Source organism: Artemia sp. Qi Xiang Cuo, chromosome 16 (genome assembly GCF_049724085.1).
Source record: "Artemia sp. Qi Xiang Cuo chromosome 16, ASM4972408v1, whole genome shotgun sequence".
NCBI lineage: Eukaryota > Metazoa > Arthropoda > Branchiopoda > Anostraca > Artemiidae > Artemia > Artemia sp. Qi Xiang Cuo.
In genome coordinates, this window is record NC_142809.1 from 45298347 (window position 1) to 45317936 (window position 19590).

At 34.4% G+C, this 19590-nt stretch overlaps 1 protein-coding gene across 1 annotated transcript in view; it reads right to left on the reverse strand.

Moving 5' to 3' along the window:
* Positions 1-19590, reverse strand: part of Mat89Ba (nucleolar protein 6 Mat89Ba) — a 466793-nt gene that overhangs the window by 234066 nt on the left and 213137 nt on the right. The gene's annotated exons all lie outside the window — the stretch shown is intronic.

Sequence of the window (19590 nt, forward strand, 5' to 3'; positions counted from 1 at the left end):
CAAACACTTTTCTTCGGCACTTTCCTTGGATACATTATTTCGTTTCGCGCTGAAGAAGAGAGGCGTTTGTTCTCTCGAAATATTCGCTTTGTTGTGTTTTTTCAGTATTTTCATTTGGCCTTTAAAAACCCCATTTTTGCTCGTTTTTCTTTCTTTATGTTATGTCAGGCCAATGTGGTTTAAGAAATTATCTATGTGGTGATTATAACTAAACCCTAATCTTCAACATTGCGTCGGCGAGTAAAGACTCAGATTTTGACACTTAATTACATTTTCATTAAAAAAAAAGGTCACATCAAAATTAAATATCTTGTTTTCATTAAAACGAAAAAAAAATCCTGGCTTATGGGTGACCCTTTATTTCTAACGTCCCAAAGCAATTCCAGCTCTACAATTTTATAGTTGGGTACTTTCGACACGCTTTCACTAAAGATGAAACAGTGGCTATTCTCATGCTTAAAAAAAATATATATATTTATCTTTTTAAAAGCCTCGTAATATTTTGTTAATAGACAAACAAAACCCATTCAGTTCCATGGAAAGTTGAAAGTTGTGCCTAAATCACGCTACTTTCTACTTTTGGTCAGTTTAATTTTATTTTCCTTGGAAAGAGGAAAAACCGTTTTGCATGAAAAGCTTGTTTTACGGCTTTTAAGTAAAACTAATTTCTAGAAACATATATTTTATCTTTTTTAAAGAAGAAGAATGAGGAATCAGAATTAAAACAGATTTAACTCAGAAAAAAAAGTAATGAAGAAATTGAAATTGCACCCTTTACTCTTGTTAAAGACTATGTAACAACAGAAAACGACTTTAAGATCAATTTGCTCTGACAAGAATAAAACGTCTCCGCATAAAAATTAAATGTTTAATAAAAAGTTGAACAGATAAATGTTTTCCGTCGTTAGAGGAGACGAACAAACAAAAGATCAAGTAGGTCGTTTCGGTTCGCTGTTAAAATAAGAACATTTTTAATAATGGTATTCCTTTTTTACCCTACTTTTTTATATAACTATGTATATGTTAAAGCGCAATAATTTTTCAATCGTTACATTTTTATGACTGTATAATTATGTAAGGACTATTTATTGGCTCATCAGAGTCTCTTCCAGTTTAACTTCATCCCAGCCCCCCAAAGTTAGCTGGTTTTCCTGTTAATTATTTCCAATTTGTTTTATTTCGAATTATGAGCTAAGTGTTGATGAGAAATAGGTACAAATATAAGACAGAACCAGAAAAGTTTCAAACCTAGTCTAGGGCACTATACAGACATTAAGGGGGGGGGGGTGACACAGTTAAAATCGAATCATTTCTGGTAATCCAATAAATAAATAGAATATTTTTGAATATAACGAAGTCATAATTTTGTTTTTGTAGTGTTCTAAGCTAGGAGAGAGCCATCAAGCCATCTGACTACTACCCTACATCAGACTAATTTCATAAATCCCCCATATTAACATATGTATGTTTAGTTTCTGCACTAAAGATAAAAACTACTGAAAATTACATTAAATCTAGTGCGAAATACAGATTTGGAAAATTTTAATTTGGAAAATGCTTGAGAAATGGCTTTAAGTAGATTGGGACAGAGTAAGAGTGTTGGCCTGACATTAGTGCAGTATTTATTGTCGTAGTTGTATGTCGCGTTTATTATCGTTTCAAGATTTTAGCCTTTTCCCATTTTTTGGACTCAATTAAGCACCGCAATGCTTCTTATAACGCTGGTGTGTTTAATACCATTAGAGTAAGAAAAAGTACCGTTTGATGTTGATATTTTTTTCTGCCCTTCAGGTAAAACTATTAAACACCGCTATAAATCTACAAAAAGATGCAAAGATTTGTCAATCTTGATATACTGTATCTTTGAACAAACCAAAAAAAAAATAACTCAATTCACTTGAAAACAGGGCCTAATTTGACAGAAATCGCTAAAACTGGCCCGGCTTGATTCAAATGTTTTATAGCTATGAACCATTCTTAAATCACACCTTTGCCATATCTTGGATTACTTCAATCAAGGAATATATTCTAAAGCTAACTTTGCTGATTCACAAATGGCAAAGTATAAAATCCCCAGCTTTACACCTTTATAGTTCTGAATGAATAAATCAACTTTTATTACCCATCAAACAGACAAGAAAACGATGGAATATACAAAAAAAAAAAATTAGTAAAACTAAATCAACTGCAAAACACCGGCACATATACAACAAACAAATAGACTACGAATCCCCAGAATGGAGCGGCTTCGTGATCGCAAAACTTCGAGTAACATAAAATTTTAAGCCAACTAGGGATTTAGGTATTGGGTTTTGGTACGGCATACATGGAACATATTATAGCAGTCATCAAACAGTTCGTGGTAACGAACTTTAAGTAAGGAGCAACCCGGCTCAATAGTAACCGAAACTAAAAACGGAATTTTGATAACTATAGATACATCAAAAGAATCAGATTTTTATGCTGATTTGAAATATATAACTTTCATCAAGTTTAGTCCTACCCATAATTTAGCCCAAGGTTACGCGCCTGAGAAAATTTGCCTTATTTTCGAAAAAACGGGGAAACATCCTCTAAAAGTCTTAGAACTTCAATGAAAATCACACCATCAGCTATAGCGTAACAGGGAACCTTACTATACATGTTTCAAGCTTCTCTCTCAAAAAAAGTGGAATTTTGTAATTTTTGCCAGAACAAAGATCACAGATGCGTATTTATTTGTTTTTGTTTTGTTTTTTTTCAGAGGTGATCATACTGATCCAGTAGTCCTAAAGTATCGTGAAAGGGCTCTCCCGAACTGAAATCAAAGGTTCTAGTGCCCTTTTTAAGTGACCAAACAATTGAAGGGCTACTTGGCCCCCTCCCACGCTCATTTTTTCCCGAAGTCGCCCAATCAAAATTTTTAGATAACCATTTTGTTCAGCATAGTCGAAAATCTAATAAATATGTCTTTGAGGATGACTTAATCCCCCACAGTCCCCGGGGGAAGGGCTGCAAGTTATGAAAATTGCCCATTGTTTACATATAGTATTGGTTAATGGGAAGTATACAGACGTTTTCAGGGGGGATTTTTGCTGGTAGTGGGGGGGGATCCTTTCCATGGAGGATGTTTCCTTGGGGGAAGGAATATTTCTATGACGGGGGCGCCGGATTTCCCAGCATTATTTAAAAACGATCAGAACTTAAATTAAAAAAAAAAATTTCAACTGAAAGTAAGGAGCAACATTAAAACTTAAAACGAGCAGAAATTAAAACGAGCTAAATTTTTTTTTCTAGTCAAGGAGGCACACTTGTGCCTCTATAAAGAGGCGACCCACCACAATGTTAAGCGATTTCAGGTCCTAGAGGTCGCAGAGAGACGGCGGTGATCGCATTTTGTAGCCCAAACTAAAACTAAGAAACGTGCAAAATTTCATCCTCCTCCAACTTTCATGGGGTAAACTGGGCCGGAAGTTTCGACCCTCCCATCACAGCCCCCCTTTAACGTTGTCCGATTGGGCTGAAATTAAGAGGTTAAGCTTTCCTAGGGCCCAGGAGCTTATCTTCGAAATTTCAGCTCAATCCGATCACTCCTTCCCTGTTTTCAAAAAACCAAATATAGCCACTTAAAATTCATTTCTCTTTTTCTTTTTTTTTGTTATCCACGCCTACAGGCCACAGTTGGCAACTGATCCGGGTGAATGAGGACTCATTCGAAGCAGAATTCGACCTGTTAGGGCCTTTTGATATTTTAAGACCGCAAAAATTATCTCCCGAATTTACATTTACGAAAAACCTCGTTTTCCTATAATAGCCCATGTTAATTTTTCCCATCACAACCCCCCTTTAACGTTGTCTGATCGGGTTGAACTTTAGACAATAAGCTTTTCTAGGGCCTGGGAGCTTATCCTCAAAATTTCAGCTCAATCTGATCACCGCTTCTCTGTTATCCATAAACCAAATATCAGGTTTTGTGGGGAATTGCTTGCGTCAAAAATAGATTCCCCTTACTAAAAAACAATTACAATTGTGTCTCTTTAGTCCAGCGGTCGAGACCTCTGACTTTCAGGTGGAATCCGGGTTCGATTCACCGTCAGAGGAAATTTTTTATATACTGAATTTAAACTTTAAAAAAGAAACTCAGTTTCTTTTTTAAATTATTTGAAAAAAAATACGTTTTCTAAAGAGTTAAAGAGGCTGAGTTACAAGGTCGACCCTTAAAACGTACAGGGATTAGGAGGAACAGTTGGGCGGCTGTTAAAGAGGCTGAGTCACAAGTTATAAGCTGTACAAAAACGTGCAGAAATTATTTGAAAAAAACTACGTTTTCTAAAGAGTTAAAGAGGCTGAGTTACAAGGTCGAACCTTAAAACGTACAGGGATTAGAAGGCACAGTTGGCGGGCTGCCGCCCCCCAAACCCCCCGCTTTCGCAGCCTTTAAATAAAAAATAAAAAAAATTTTAACTGAAAGTAAGGAGCGACCTTAAACCTTAAAACGAACAGAAATTATTCCGTATATGAAAGGGGCTGTGCCCTCCTCAACGCCTCACTCTTTACGCTAAAGTTTTTATTGTTTAAAAAAAAGAGTTGTGACAAGGACAAACTTTAGCGTAAAGAGCGAGGCGTTGAGGAGGGCACATCGCCTTTAATATACGGACTAATTTCTGTTCGTTTTAATATTTAATGTCGCTCCTTACTTTCAGTTTAAAAAAAACTTTTTTTTTTATTTAAAGGCTGCGAAAGCGGGGGTTTGGGGGCGGCAGCCCCCCAACTGTGCCTCCTAATCCCTGTACGTTTTAAGGTTCGATCTTGTAACTCAGCCTCTTTAACTCTTTAGAAAACGTAGTTTTTTTCAAATAATACTTTCAAAAGAGCTATCTATACTAATAGTAGACTAAGAGATTCCATTTCTACGACGCCCCCGTACAAACAGTTTTTTTCTGTTAATTTTGCAGGTCATTACACTCTTTGCCAAGAGGAACGAGTATAACTTGATTGGTGATGATATGTGTGTGTACTTTAAACGAATTGGGGTTACCAGGGTCATTTAATACCGGTCCTATTAAGGACAAGTTTTTCTGACGTAGATTTCTAGTTCATGATATACAAGTCGTTTTTTTTATGTTAAATCCGTGGTCATTCATCTGTAAGTTGATTAGTAGGTTTTTTTTAAAACTTGGCTATTCGTTTCATGGGTTTCATTAATAGAACGAGTAATGTTCTTGAAAAGGGTAATTACTTCTTTAGTTTACGAGATTTGCGAATTTTTTGCGAAAAGGTATTAGCGTAAGGGTATTGCGGTGCTTAAGAATGTCTCACGGGTAATTAAAGAATGGGATGCTTACATCAGATACTTAATAGATTTGACACTTACAAGTGACATTGCTAGAGTCAAATATATTTGGTGTTGGTGATATTATGACCCTCCAAGTCCCCTGGGGAAAGGGCTGCACAGTGTATCGGTATCGGACGTATTATTTTTGGGCGTATTGGTATCGCAGGTATCTATACAGATTTTTAGTAGCTCGTATAAAAGATATTACTCATATCTACGTTTTTCCTATAAATTCAACCATCAGCAACTTCAAAACGGCACTAAAAACGGCACTTTTGGTGCAATGTCTCAAGTGGAAAAGCTGGGGCTAGTGGACTACCAGCACTTTTAGATTGACGTTTAATGACTCATTCGAAAAGCTAATGCTCGTATCTACGTGATGGTTATCATTTCTACCATCAATTAAAAAAATAATTCTGATGTAACTTATTAATTATATTAAATAAAAAAAAATATTTTTTTTTAAATTAAAGCACGGAACGACGGTAAAACTTAAACCGAACAGAAATTATTCCGTATATGAAAGGGGCTGTCCCCTCCTCAACGCCTCGCACTTTAAGCTAAAGTTTTTTATTGTTTTAAAAAAAAAGAGTCGTGAGAAAGTCAAACTTTTGCGTAAAAAGCGAGGTGTTGAGGAGGGGACAGCCCCTTTCATATACAGAATAATTTCTGTTCTTTTTAAGTTTTAACGACGTTCCTCACTTTAAGTTAAAAAAAAAAACTTGTTTTTATTTATTTAATTTTGAACGTTTTTGAATTAATGCGGATGGTCCGGAAAAACGGTAATTGTTAAATATTAGGTTAAACATACTAATAAGAAACGCTTAAGTATATATAAGGCTATTGTATTATTCCGAACTTTCTAGGTCTTTGGCAAGTACTTAGTTTGAATAATTCTAGGAGGAAGTCAGTGTTGTAGCTGGTGTGGTACAAAGGTCGGTGTTGTGTATTTGGGTAGCATTTCAACGAAAGAAATTCAAAATGAACTTTGAAAAATCAAGAAAATGTAACTGTGACAAGGTAAACCACAACCAAACACTACTGAAATATTCCAACTCTTGCATTTCAACGAAAGAAATTCAAAATGAACTTTGAAAAATCAAGAAAATGTAACTGTGACAAGGTAAACCACAACCAAACACTACTGAAATAGTCCAACTCTTTCTCTTCAACTAAATAAATTAAAAGTGAAAATTGAAGAATCAATAAAATTTAACTTTGACAAGGTAAACCACAACCAAACACTACTGAAATATTCCAACTCTTGCATTTCAACGAAAGAAATTCAAAATGAACTTTGAAAAATCAAGAAAATTTAACTGTGACAAGGTAAACCACAACCAAACACTACTGAAATATTCCAACTCTTGCATTTCAATGAAAGAAATTCAAAATGAACTTTGAAAAATCAAGAAAATGTAACTGTGACAAGGTAAACCACAACCAAACACTACTGAAATATTCCAACTCTTTCATTTCAACTAAAGAAATTCAAAATGAACTTTTAAAAATCAAGAAAATTCTTGCATTTCAGCGAAAGAAATTCAAAATGAACTTTGAAAAATCAAGAAAATGTAACAGTGACATGGTAAACCACAACCAAACACTACTGAAATTCAAAATGAACTTTGAAAAATCAAGAAAATGTAACTATGACAAGGTAAACCACAACCAAACACTACTGAAATATTCCAACTCTTGCATTTCAGCGAAAGAAATTCAAAATGAACTTTGAAAAATCAAGAAAATGTAACTGTGACAAGGTAAACCACAACCAAACACTACTGAAATATTCCAACTCTTGCATTTCAACGAAAGAAATTCAAAATGAACTTTGAAAAATCAAGAAAATGTAACTGTGACAAGGTAAACCACAACCAAACACTACTGAACTATTCCAACTCTTGCATTTCAGCGAAAGAAATTCAAAATGAACTTTTAAAAAAACAATAAAATGTAACTGTGACAAGGTAAACAACAACCAAAAACTACTGAAATAGTCAAACTCTTCCATTTCAACGAAAAAAATTCAAAATGAACTTTGAAAAATCAAGAAAATGTAACTGTGACAAGGTAAACCACAACCAAACACTACTGAAATATTCCAACTCTTGCATTTCAACGAAAGAAAATTCAAAATGACCTTTGAAAAATCAAGAAAATTCAAAATGAACTTTGAAAAATCAAGAAAATGTAATTGTGACAAGGTAAACCACAACCAAATATTACTGAAATAGTCCAACTCTTGCATTTCAACAAAAGAAATTCAAAATGAACTTTGAAAAATCAAGAAAATGTAACTGTGACAATGTAAAACACAACCAAACACTACTGAAATATTCCAACTCTTGCATTTCAACTAAATAAATTAAAAATGAACTTTGAAAAATAAAGAAAATGTAACTGTGACAAGGTAAACCACAACCAAACACTACTGAAATATTCCAACTCTTGCATTTCAGCAAAAGAAATTCAAAGTGAACTTTGAAAAATAAAAAAAATTTAACAGTTAGAAGTTAAACCAAAACACAACACTACTGAAATATTACAACTGTTGATTTTCAACGAAAGTAATTCAGAATGAGCTGTGAAAAATCAAGAGAATGTAACATTGACAAGGTAAACAACAACCAAACACTACTGAAATATTCCAACTCTTGCATTTCAATGAAAGAAATTCAAAATGAACTTTGAAAAATCAAGAAAATGTAACTGTGACAAGGTAAACCACAACCAAACACTACTGAAATATTCCAACTCTTGCATTTCAGTGAAAGAAATTCAAAATGAACTTTGAAAAATCAAGAAAATGTAACTGTGACAAGGTAAACAACAACCAAACGCTACGGAACTATTCATACTCTTGCATTTCAGCGAAAGAAATTCAAAATGAACTTCAAAAAATCAAGAAAATGTAACTGTGACAAGGTAAACCACAAGCAAACACTACTGAAATATTCCAACTCTTGCATTTCAACGAAAGAAATTCAAAATGAACTTTGAAAAATCAAGAAACTGTAACTGTGACAAGGTAAACCAACACGACAACCAAACACTAGTCATAGTGAGAGAGAGATATCCAAAAAGTTGGGTTGACCTAGGTTCACTTAGAGTGGCGCGCCACTCTAAGTGAACCTAGGTCAACCCAACTTTTTGGATATCTCTCTCACTATGACTAGTGTTTGGTTGTGGTTTACCTTTTAAATGCTACTTTTTCTCTATTTTAAAAAGTTATTGGTTAAGTAATTAAGTTTAATTTCTTTTTTTTTATTCTTTCTGTAGTGATTTTTTTCTTTTTAAAGTGAAAAAGTTTAATTTTATTTATTTTTAAAATTTATTTTTGAATTTCTTTCTCTGAAATGCACGAGTTGGAATATTTCAGTAGTGTTTGGTTGTGGTTTACCTTGTCACAGTTACATTTTCTTGATTTTTCAAAGTTCATTTTGAATTTCTTTCGTTGAAATGCAAGAGTTGGAATATTTCAGTAGTGTTTGGTTGTGGTTTACCTTGTCACAGTTACATTTTCTTGATTTTTCAAAGTTCATTTTGAATTTCTTTCATTGAAATGCAAGAGTTGGAATATTTCAGTAGTGTTTGGTTGTGGTTTACCTTGTCACAGTTACATTTTCTTGATTTTTCAAAGTTCATTTTGAATTTCTTTCGTTGAAATGCAAGAGTTGGAATATTTCAGTAGTGTTTGGTTGTGGTTTACCTTGTCACAGTTACATTTTCTTGATTTTTCAAAGTTCATTTTGAATTTCTTTCGTTGAAATGCAAGAGTTGGAATATTTCAGTAGTGTTTGGTTGTGGTTTACCTTGTCACAGTTACATTTTCTTGATTTTTCAAAGTTCATTTTGAATTTCTTTCGTTGAAATGAATAAGTTGGAATATTTCAGTAGTGTTTGGTTGTGTTTTACCGTGTCACAGTTACATTATCTTGATTTTTCAAAGTTCATTTTGAGTTTCTTTCATTGAAATGCAAGAGTTGGAATATTTCAGTAATATTTGGTTGTGGTTTAACTTGTCACAATTGCATTTTCTTGATTTTTCAAAGTTCATTTTGAATTTTATTGATTTTTCAAAGTTTATTGTTCATTTTCTTTAGTTGAAGTGCTAGAGTTGGAATATTTCAGTAGTTAGTAGATATGGTTGACCCTTTCAAAGTTACATTTTCTCGATTTTTCATAGTTAATAATGAATTTCTATAGTTTTAATTGAAGAGTTGGAATATTTCAGTAGTGTTTGGTTGGGTTCTACCTTGTCACAGTTAGATTTTCTTGAATTTTTCAATGTTCTTTTTGAATTTTTTTCGCTGAAATGCAAGAGTTGGAATAGTTCAGTAGTGTTTGGTTGTGGTTTACCTTGTCACAGTTACATTTTCTTGATTTTTCAAAGTTCATTTTGAATTTCTTTCGTTGAAATGCAAGAGTTGGAATATTTCAGTAGTGTTTGGTTGTGGTTTACCTTGTCACAGTTACATTTTCTTGATTTTTCAAAGTTCATTTTGAATTTCTTTCGCTGAAATGCAAGAGTTGGAATATTTCAGTAGTGTTTGGTTGTGGTTTACCTTGTCACAGTTACATTTTCTTGATTTTTCAAAGTTCATTTTGAATTTCAGTAGTGTTTGGTTGTGGTTTACCATATCACAGTTACATTTTCTTGATTTATCAAAGTTTATTTTGAATTTCTTTCGCTGAAATGCAAGAATTTTCTTGATTTTTCAAAGTTCATTTTGAATTTCTTTCGTTGAAATGCAAGAGTTGGAATATTTCAGTAGTGTTTGGTTGTGGTTTACCTTGTCACAGTTACATTTTCTTGATTTTTCAAAGTTCATTTTGAATTTCTTTCATTGAAATGCAAGAGTTGGAATATTTCAGTAGTGTTTGGTTGTGGTTTACCTTGTCACAGTTACATTTTCTTGATTTTTCAAAGTTCATTTTGAATTTCTTTCGTTGAAATAAAAGAGTTGGAATATTTCAGTAGTGTTTGTTTGTGGTTTACCTTGTCAAAGTTAAATTTTATTGATTTTTCAAAGTTCATTATGAATTTATTTCTTTGAAATGCAAGAGTTGGAATATTTCAGTAGTATTTGGTTGTGGTTTACCTTGTCACAGTTACATTTTCTTGATTTTTCAAAGTTCATTTTGAATTTCTTTCGTTGAAATGCAAGAGTTGGAATATTTCAGTAGTGTTTGGTTGTGGTTTACCTTGTCACAGTTACATTTTCTTGATTTTTCAAAGTTCATTTTGAATTTCTTTCGTTGAAATGCTACCCGAATATATAACTACGAACATTGGACAACACCAGACCAACCAAACAAGGCCTTCACGAATGATTTGAACGTCCTAGTTGCAGCAGACATCGACATAACGGAAAAACACAATATCACAGTTTCAATCGCCTCGTGTATTTTGCGTCAGTGTAAACCACGATTTAACAAGTACCATTTTTCCGTACCATCCGCATTAATTCAAAAACGTTCAAAAATTAAATAAAGAAAAAAAAGTTTTTTTTAACTTAAAGTAAGGAACGACGTTAAAACTTAAAACGAACAGAAATTATTCTGTATATGAAAGGGGCTGTCCCCTCCTCAACACCTCGCTTTTTACGCAAAAGTTTGACTTTCTCATGACTCTTTTTTTTTAAAACAATAAAAAACTTTAGCGTAAAGAGCGAGGCGTTGAGGAGGAGACAGCCCCTTTCATATACGGAATAATTTCTGTTCGGTTTAAGTTTTACCGTCGTTCCTTGCTTTAATTTAAAAAAACTTGTTTTTTTATTTAATCTACTTAAGAAGTGACATCAAAAGTATTGTTTTAAGTGATGGTAGAAATGATAACCATCACGTAGATACGAGCATTAGCTTTTCGAATGAGTCATTAAACGTCAATCTAAAAGTGCTGGTAGTCCACTAGCCCTAGCTTTTCCACTTGAGACATTGCACCAAAAGTGCCGTTTTTAGTGCCGTTTTGAAGTTGCTGATGGTTGAATTTATAGGAAGAACGTAGATATGAGTAATATCTTTTATACGAGCTACTAAGAATCTGTATAGATACCTGCGATACCAATACGCCCAAAAATAATACGTCCGATACCGATACACTGTGCAGCCCTTTCCCCAGGGGACTTGGAGGGTCATAATATCACCAACACCAAATATATTTGACTCTAGCAATGTCACTTGTAAGTGTCAAATCTATTAAGTATCTGATGTAAGCACCCCATTCTTTAATTACCCGTGAGACATTCTTAAGCATCGCAATACCCCTACGCTAATACCTTTTTGCAAAAAATTCGCAAATCTCGTAAACTAAAGAAGTAATTACCCTTTTCAAGAACATTACTCGTTCTATTAATGAAACCCATGAAACGAATAGCCAAGTTTTAAAAAAAAACCTACTAATCAACTTACATATGAATTACCACGGGTTTAACATAAAAAAAACAAACTTGTATATCATGAACTAGAAATCTACGTCAGAAAAAATTGTCATTCATACGACCGGTATTAAATGACCCTGGTAGCCCCAATTCGTTTAAAATACACACACATATCATCACCAATCAAGTTATACTCATTCCTCTTGGCAAAGAGTGTAATGACCTGCAAAATTAACAGAAAAAAACTGTTTGTACGGGGGCGTCGTAGAAATGGAATCTCTTAGTCTACTAAAGAGCGAGGCATTGACGAGGTGGAGAACTATCTAATATACGTAATAAAAACATACGAACATATAAGTTCGTTACGTAAGTTAACTCGTATGTTACGTCAGAACAAAATTTCGAGAAAGCCATTTAGCCCCCAAAAAAAAGAAAATTAATATGCAAATTTTGTTTTAATTATTCATGTAAAGTGACTCAAAATCAAAGCTGCATGAATTCAAAAACGTTCAGAAATTAAATTAAAAAAAAAAGTTTTTCTAACGGAAAGTAAGGAGCGAAATTAAAACTTAAAACGAACAGAAATTATTCCGTATATGAAAGGGGCTGTCCCCTCCTGAACTCCTCGCTCGTTACGCTCAAGTTTAACTTTGTCTCAAAACTTTATTTTTTCAAACATTAAAAAAATTTTGCGTAAAGAGCGAGGCGTTGAGGAGGGGACAGTCCCTTTCATATACGGAATAATTTCTGTACGTTTTAAGTTTTAATGTCGCTCCTTACTTTCAGTTAGAAAAACTTTTTTTATTTAATTTTAGGTAATCATTAAGAGTTATTATGCTTTGGGTTCATGCAATACATGAGTCTCTATACCAAAGGTACTCATACCCTGGGAGCAGGGGAAGGGAAATTGAAAGCATAAGTAAAGATCCCAGGGATGGATCCTAGGAAGTATTCTCAAACAGTTACCAAAATCATAGTTTATATAAAGCAATATGATGATTGCCACCCAAGGTAGCAATAAACCGCTTGGGCTACCGTTTAAGGGTTACCTTAAACGGTAAACGGTTACCTTAAACGGTGTGCGTGTAACTGAACCCCTGTAACTAAACCACCGTGTAACTGAACCACAGTGCAACTGAACCCTCGTGTAACTAAACCCCCGTGCAACTCAACCCCCATGTAACTGAATCCCCATGCAACTGAACCCCGTACAATTGAACCTACGTGCAACTGAACCAACGTGCAACTGAACCACCGTGAAACTAAACCACCATGTAATTAAACCATCATGTAACTGAACCACCGTGTAACTGAACCACCGTGAAACTGAACCACCGTGCAATTGAACCACTGTGCAAGTGAACTACTGTGTAACTGAACCATCCGGCAACTGAGCCACTGAACTCAGATTATCAGTTCACTATAAATATTAGGCAATATCATTGGGTAAAACACAAGTTAGAATTTTTACATGTTCAACCTTGTTGAAATTGTTTGTTTCTTAAATTCATGATATAAACGCCTGTCAAAAGTATTCATGAAAGCTTTGTTTTATTTTTGCAAAAGGAAAAGAAGATCCGATGTCACAAAACAATTAAAGCTGATTTATTACTCTTTTTTCAGATGAATCAGACCTTTCTGGACGTTAAGTAATAAGCATATGTGTTAAAAATATTGGACCTTTGTGAATCTAGAAAACGAATTTTGATCAAATGTCTTTGAGTAGATTGCAGCTAAAAAGGACATGGGAGGGGACTAGTTGCATTCCAGCCATTTTTTTCAACATTCCTTCAACTTGTCCTGAAAGTTTTAACTTCATACCCTCAGGTTTATACCCTTAGCTGTTCTCGACACATTGCAGATACAACGTCTTTTAAAAGTAAATGCACATAGTACCTCTTGATTTAGTTGAAGATGCTCCTAAACATTTTCCGAACAACGTGACGGCTAATACCATCAGCCATTGTAAATATCCCTGGCATTTCCTTTTCACAACCAATTAAGGAAAAAATGCTTTTTGAATGTGTTTGGCATTCTTCTTGACATTTCCCTAAGATTTGAACTTAAGGCTGGATGCTTTTTTTTAATCATAAGCTCAAACATACCCTCTTTTCTTGATAAAAAAAAACTTATATGTTAACAATAGGCAACTTGTATAACTTACAGCCCTTGCACCAGAGGCTGAGGGTTGTGAACCATAGTTATTTAACTATGGCATAGTTATTTAACTATGGCATAGTTATTTAACCTTTGAACTGTTTTAAATAAAATGATCGTCTCAAAATTTAGATCAGATGTATTTTAGGAAAAAATAGGGTGGGGTGGAAACCCTCCAATCACTATTAACTCTGAAAAAGTGAACTGAAAATATTGATAAACCAATCGAATGAGCACCCCCCCCCCCCCAAAGTTTATAAAAAAAAAAAAAAAACCTTATTTGTTAGCAATGAGCAACTAGCTTAACTTACAGCCCTTGCCCCAGATGCTACTGCTGCGGCTGTTAACCCCAAAGGCATGGTTATTTGAACTTTAAACTATTTTTAACAAACTGTTTATTTTTATTTTGATCGGATGTATTTGGGGGGGGGGGGAATGTCGGTTAAGAGGGAAAGGCTGATTGTCCTCTGATTACCTCTGATTCTTAAAAATTGAACTTGAACTTTCAATTTCCAATCGAATGATTCTCCTTCAAAGTTTTTAAGACCATCCCTTCTATAACAACCTTAAAGTTTAAGAATTGGTAACTTGTAATAACATACAGATTGCTGATACAGGTGTATCAGCAATTTTTTTTTTTTTTTTTTTTTTTTTTGTAACGGCTTAGCGTATCAAGATGAAATTTCTGGGGCATCTACATGCTACTACTGCTATTAATACTGCTGCTACTACTGTTGCTACTTCTACTAATTCAACACTATTATTACTACTACTGCTCCTACTACGACCTCTACTACTATTAAATAAAAAAAAAGTTTTTTCACTGAAAGTAAGGAGCAACATTAGAACTTAAAACGAACAGAAATTATTCCGTATATGAAAGGGGTTTCCCCCTCCTAAAAGCCTCGTTCTTTACGCTAAAGTTTTTTATTGTTTAAAAAAAAAAGTTGTGAGACAGAGTCAAACTTTAGCGTAAAGAGCGAGGCGTTGAGTAGGAAAAAAGCCCCTTTCATATAAGGAATAATTTCTGGTTGTTTTAAGTTTTAATGTTGCTCCTCACTTTCAGTTAAAAATACTTGTTTTTTTTATTAAATTTTTTAACGTTTTTGAATTAATGCAGGTTTTTTATTTTGGCTCACCGTACATAAATAATTAAAACAACATTTGCATACTAATTTTACTTTTATTTGGTTAAATGGCTTTCTCGAAAGTTGTTTAATTTTATTTACGAACGTTTTTATTAGTAATAAATATACGTAACGAATTAACTTACTTCTATATTCATATATTCTTTACACATATATTAGGGGGTTCGTCCCCTAGTCAATACCTCACTCTTTACGCTAGAGTTAGAATTTTGTTCCAATTCTTTAAAAACGACCCCTTAATCACAAAGGCCGTTAATTGGAAAAAATAGCTGTTATGAAAGTACTAAAAAATCTTTGGCTTAAAGAGTGAGGTATTACCTAGGAATCGAACCCAATCATATACGTAATAATTTCTGTTCGTTTTAAGTTTTGATGTTACTCCTTACTTTCAGTTGAAAAATTTGTTTTTCAACAAGTTTTTCAAAACTTGTTAATTTCTGATCGTTTTTTAAATAATGCTGGGAAATTCGGCACCCCCTTCATAGAAATGTTCCTTCCCCCATGAAAACTTCCTCCAAGGAAAGATCCTCCCATATAACCCCCGACCCCCTCCCCCTGCTAACTGAAAAAATCCCCCTGAAAACATCTGTATACTTCCCAATAATATATATGTAAACATTGGGTAAAGTTCGTAGCTTTCAGCCCTCCCTCCGGGAACTTTGGGGGATTAAGTCATCCTAAAAGACATATTTATTATATTTTCGACCATGCTAAACAAAATCGCTATCTCAAAATTTTGATCGGGTGAGTTTGGGGAAAAATGAGCGTGGGAGGGGGCCTAGTTGCCCTCTATTTTTGTTCACTTAAAAATCACTTAAAAAGGGCACTAGAACTTTTAATTTCCGTTCGAATGAGCCCTCCCACGATATTCTAGGACCACTGGATCGATACGATCACCCCTGGAACAAAAAAAAACAAACAAACAAAAAACAAATAAACACACATCCGTGATCTTTTTTCAGGCAAAAAATACAAAATTCCACATTTTTTGCAGATAGGAGCTTGAAACCTCTACTTTTAGGGGGTTGTCCCCCTTTTTTCGAAAATCAGGCAAATTTTCTCAGGCGCGTAACTTTTGATGGGTAAGACTAAACTTACGTAACTTTGGGCTAAATTATGGGTAAGACTAGACTTGATGAAATTTATATATATTTGGAATAAGCATAATAAAATAATTCTTCTGGTGCATTTAGTGGCATCAAAATTCTGTTTTTAGATCTTTGGTTACTATTGAGCCGAGTCGCTCTTTACTTACAGTTCGTTACCACGAACTTTTTGATTTAACTAGCACTATTAAGGCTATGCATATCAAGTTGAAAATTTGACAGAATGGTGTATTTGAGGGGGAACTTGAACTAAATCAAAAGACACTATGTGCATGCAGATTTTCAAAATGGCGTATCTCAAAAAGGGATTTGTGTATTAAGTTGGAACTTTCAGAGAGTGCTTAAAGGGAAAGTCAATTTACCAAAAGTAAATATGTGCACGCTCAGGGGTCTTTTCCCCTTTTTTTCGAAAACCAGCCGAATTTTCTCAGGCGCGTAACTTTTGATAAGTAGCACTAAACTTGATGAAACTTATATATTTTAAATCAGTATTAAAATCTGATTCTTTTGATGTATCTATTGGTTTCAAAACCCCGTTTTTAAGAGTTTCGATTACTATTGAGCGGGTCGCTCCTTACTTACAGCTCGTTACCACGAACTGTTTGATTAAAAATACCTTATTCACCAAATTAAAAAGCTTTTGTTCTTATTGTTTGTTTATTGTTGCTTGCTTAGTTTTTCTGCTTAATGTTCTGTGAATAGGGTATGTATCGTGTTCGACGGAATGATTTTGTTAAGTGATTTATTTGTGTTCTTAAATGCCCGTGTTGGCCGTTTATACCCATCCTCTGGCATGTTGACAATACGGGAATATGTGTATGTATTGTTTTATTTTGTTAATAAGTCAAGTCAAGTATGCTAAAATACAAGTTAAGTTTACATTCTTTATCAGCAAAAAAAAAACTTTGGGTGTTTTATAAAAACTCGATTGACTGGATAAACACATACGACAGCCCGGTCCCATTGTAACTGAAACACCGTGTAACTGAACCCCAAGCAACTGAACCATTGTAACTGAACCACCGTGCAACTGAGCCACCGTGCAACTGAGCCACCGTGCAACTGAGCCACCGTGCAACTGAAACACCGTGCAATTGAACCACTGTGCAATTGAACCACCGTGCATCTGAACCCTCGTGTAACTGAACCCTCATGCTACTGAACCCTCATGCAACTGAACCCTCGTGCAACTCAACCCCCTTGCAACTCAACCCCCGTGTAACTGAACCACCGTGCAACTGAACCACCGCGCGACTAAACCACCGTTCAACTAAACCACCGTGCAACTGAATCACCGTGCAACTGAACCATCGTGCAATTGAACCACCATGCAACTGAACTCTCGTGTAACTGAACTCTCGTGCAACTTAACCACCGTACTTACATTGGGTGAAACACAAGTTAGAATCTTTATATTTTTCAGAGAACCCTACTGTGTAGGCTTCAAGATCCTATCTGCAAAAATGTGGAATTTTTTATTTTTTTTTTTTTTTGCCAGAATAAAGTTCACGGATGCTTGTTTTTTTTTTTTTTTTTTTTCAGGGGTAATCGTATCGATCCAGTAGTCCTAGAATAAAGTGGGGGGGCTCATTCGGATGGAAATTAAAAGTTCTAGTGCCCTTTTTAAGTGACAAAAAAATATGGAGGGCAACTAGGCCTCCTCCCAAGCTCATTTTTTTCCCAAAATCACCCGTTTAGAATTTTTAGATAATCATTTTGTTAAGCATGGTCGAAATATAATAAATATGTCTTTTAGGATGACTTAATCCCCAAAATCTCTGGGGGGAGGGCTGAAAGTTATGAACTTTACCCATTGTTTACATACAGTATTTGTTATTGGGAAGTATACAGACATTTTCAAGGGGGATTTTTTTATGGTAGTGGGGGGGAGGGGTCGGGGGTTATGTGGGAGCATCTTTCCATGGAGGAATTTTTCATGGGGAAGGAACATTGCTATGAAGGGGGCGCAGGATTTCCCAGCATTATTTAAAAAAATACTATCAGAAATTAAATTAAAAAATAAAAAAGTTTTTCAACTGAAAGTAAAGAGCCACATCAAAACCTAAAACGAACAGAAATTATTCAGTATATGATTGGGTTCACTCCATAGTCAATACTTCGCTCTTTAAGCCAAAGAGTTTTTAGTACTTTCATAAGAGCTATTTATTCTAATTAACGGCCTTTGTGCTTAAGGGGTCATTTTTAAAGAATTGGAAGAAAATTCGAACTTTAGCGTAAAGAGCGAGGTATTGACTAGGGGGCGAATCCCCTAATATACGTATTAAAAATATATGAATATAGAAGTTCGTTACGTAAGTTAATTCGTAAGTTACGTATATTTATTACTAATAAAAACGTTCGTAAATAAAATTAAACAACTTTCGAGAAATCCATTTAACCAAATAAAAGTAAAATTAATATGCAATTTTTTTTTCCATTATTCATGTACGGTGAGCCAAAATCAAAACCTCCATTAATTCAAAAATGTTCAAAAATTAAATAAAAAAAACAAGTTTTTTTACTGAAAGTAAGGAGCAACATTAAACCTTAAAACAAACAGAAATTATTCCCTATATGAAAGGGGTGCTGTCCCCTCCTCAACGCCTGGCTCTTTACGCTAGAGTTAGACTCTTTCTCACAACTCCATTTTGTAAAACAATAAAAAACTTTAGCGTAAAGAGCGAGGCGTTGAGGAGGGGACAGCCCCTTTCATATACGGAATAATTTCTGTTTGTTTTAAGCTTTAATGTTGCTCCTTACGTTCAGTCAAAAAAACTTGTTTTTTTAATATTATTCATTTCAGAACGAACTTAGCAAAATTGACTATTCTATATAGTTGGACAACGTCTTCCACACTTCTACACCAACATATCGTAATGACATGGAACCTTTTTGAGCGAAAATGGTATACGTTCTATAAAATGGTCATATAGAATTTGCTTGGGTAACACTGCAGAAGAATCGTTTGGCCAATTCAAAAGGGGTTACAAGAGAATTGTATATGACTCAAAAGGGGTTCAATGAAGATAGGGGATGGGAAGTGGGAACTACTGGTATGAAGCAAGGACTATAGCTGCAAAACAGTAATAATTCACCACGACAAACCACGCCACACCACACCCCTTGTCTCTGCAACCTTTCACATTTACATTTCTCTTGAGTTTACTGAAAATTGACATATGAAAAAAGGCTCCAGCCAAACTGATCCTTTTCCACTTGAAACTTAACGTAGAAAAAATAAATTAATTGGAGAATTTCCCATTTTGGGAAGCATTAGAACATGTTTTTTAGAGAGAGGAAGATTCCAAAAGTCGCCTGTATAAGAATTATGGGGAATAATGGTGACACCAAAAATTACTTCTGGGAATAGCAAAGTTAGTTAAGCCAGCGTAAGGAACTAATTACAATGTGAAGTACAATTTTCAACTTTTTGACATCGGACTGTGGAAGACGCCAATATTGTTGTAAGAGTCTTATTTCAA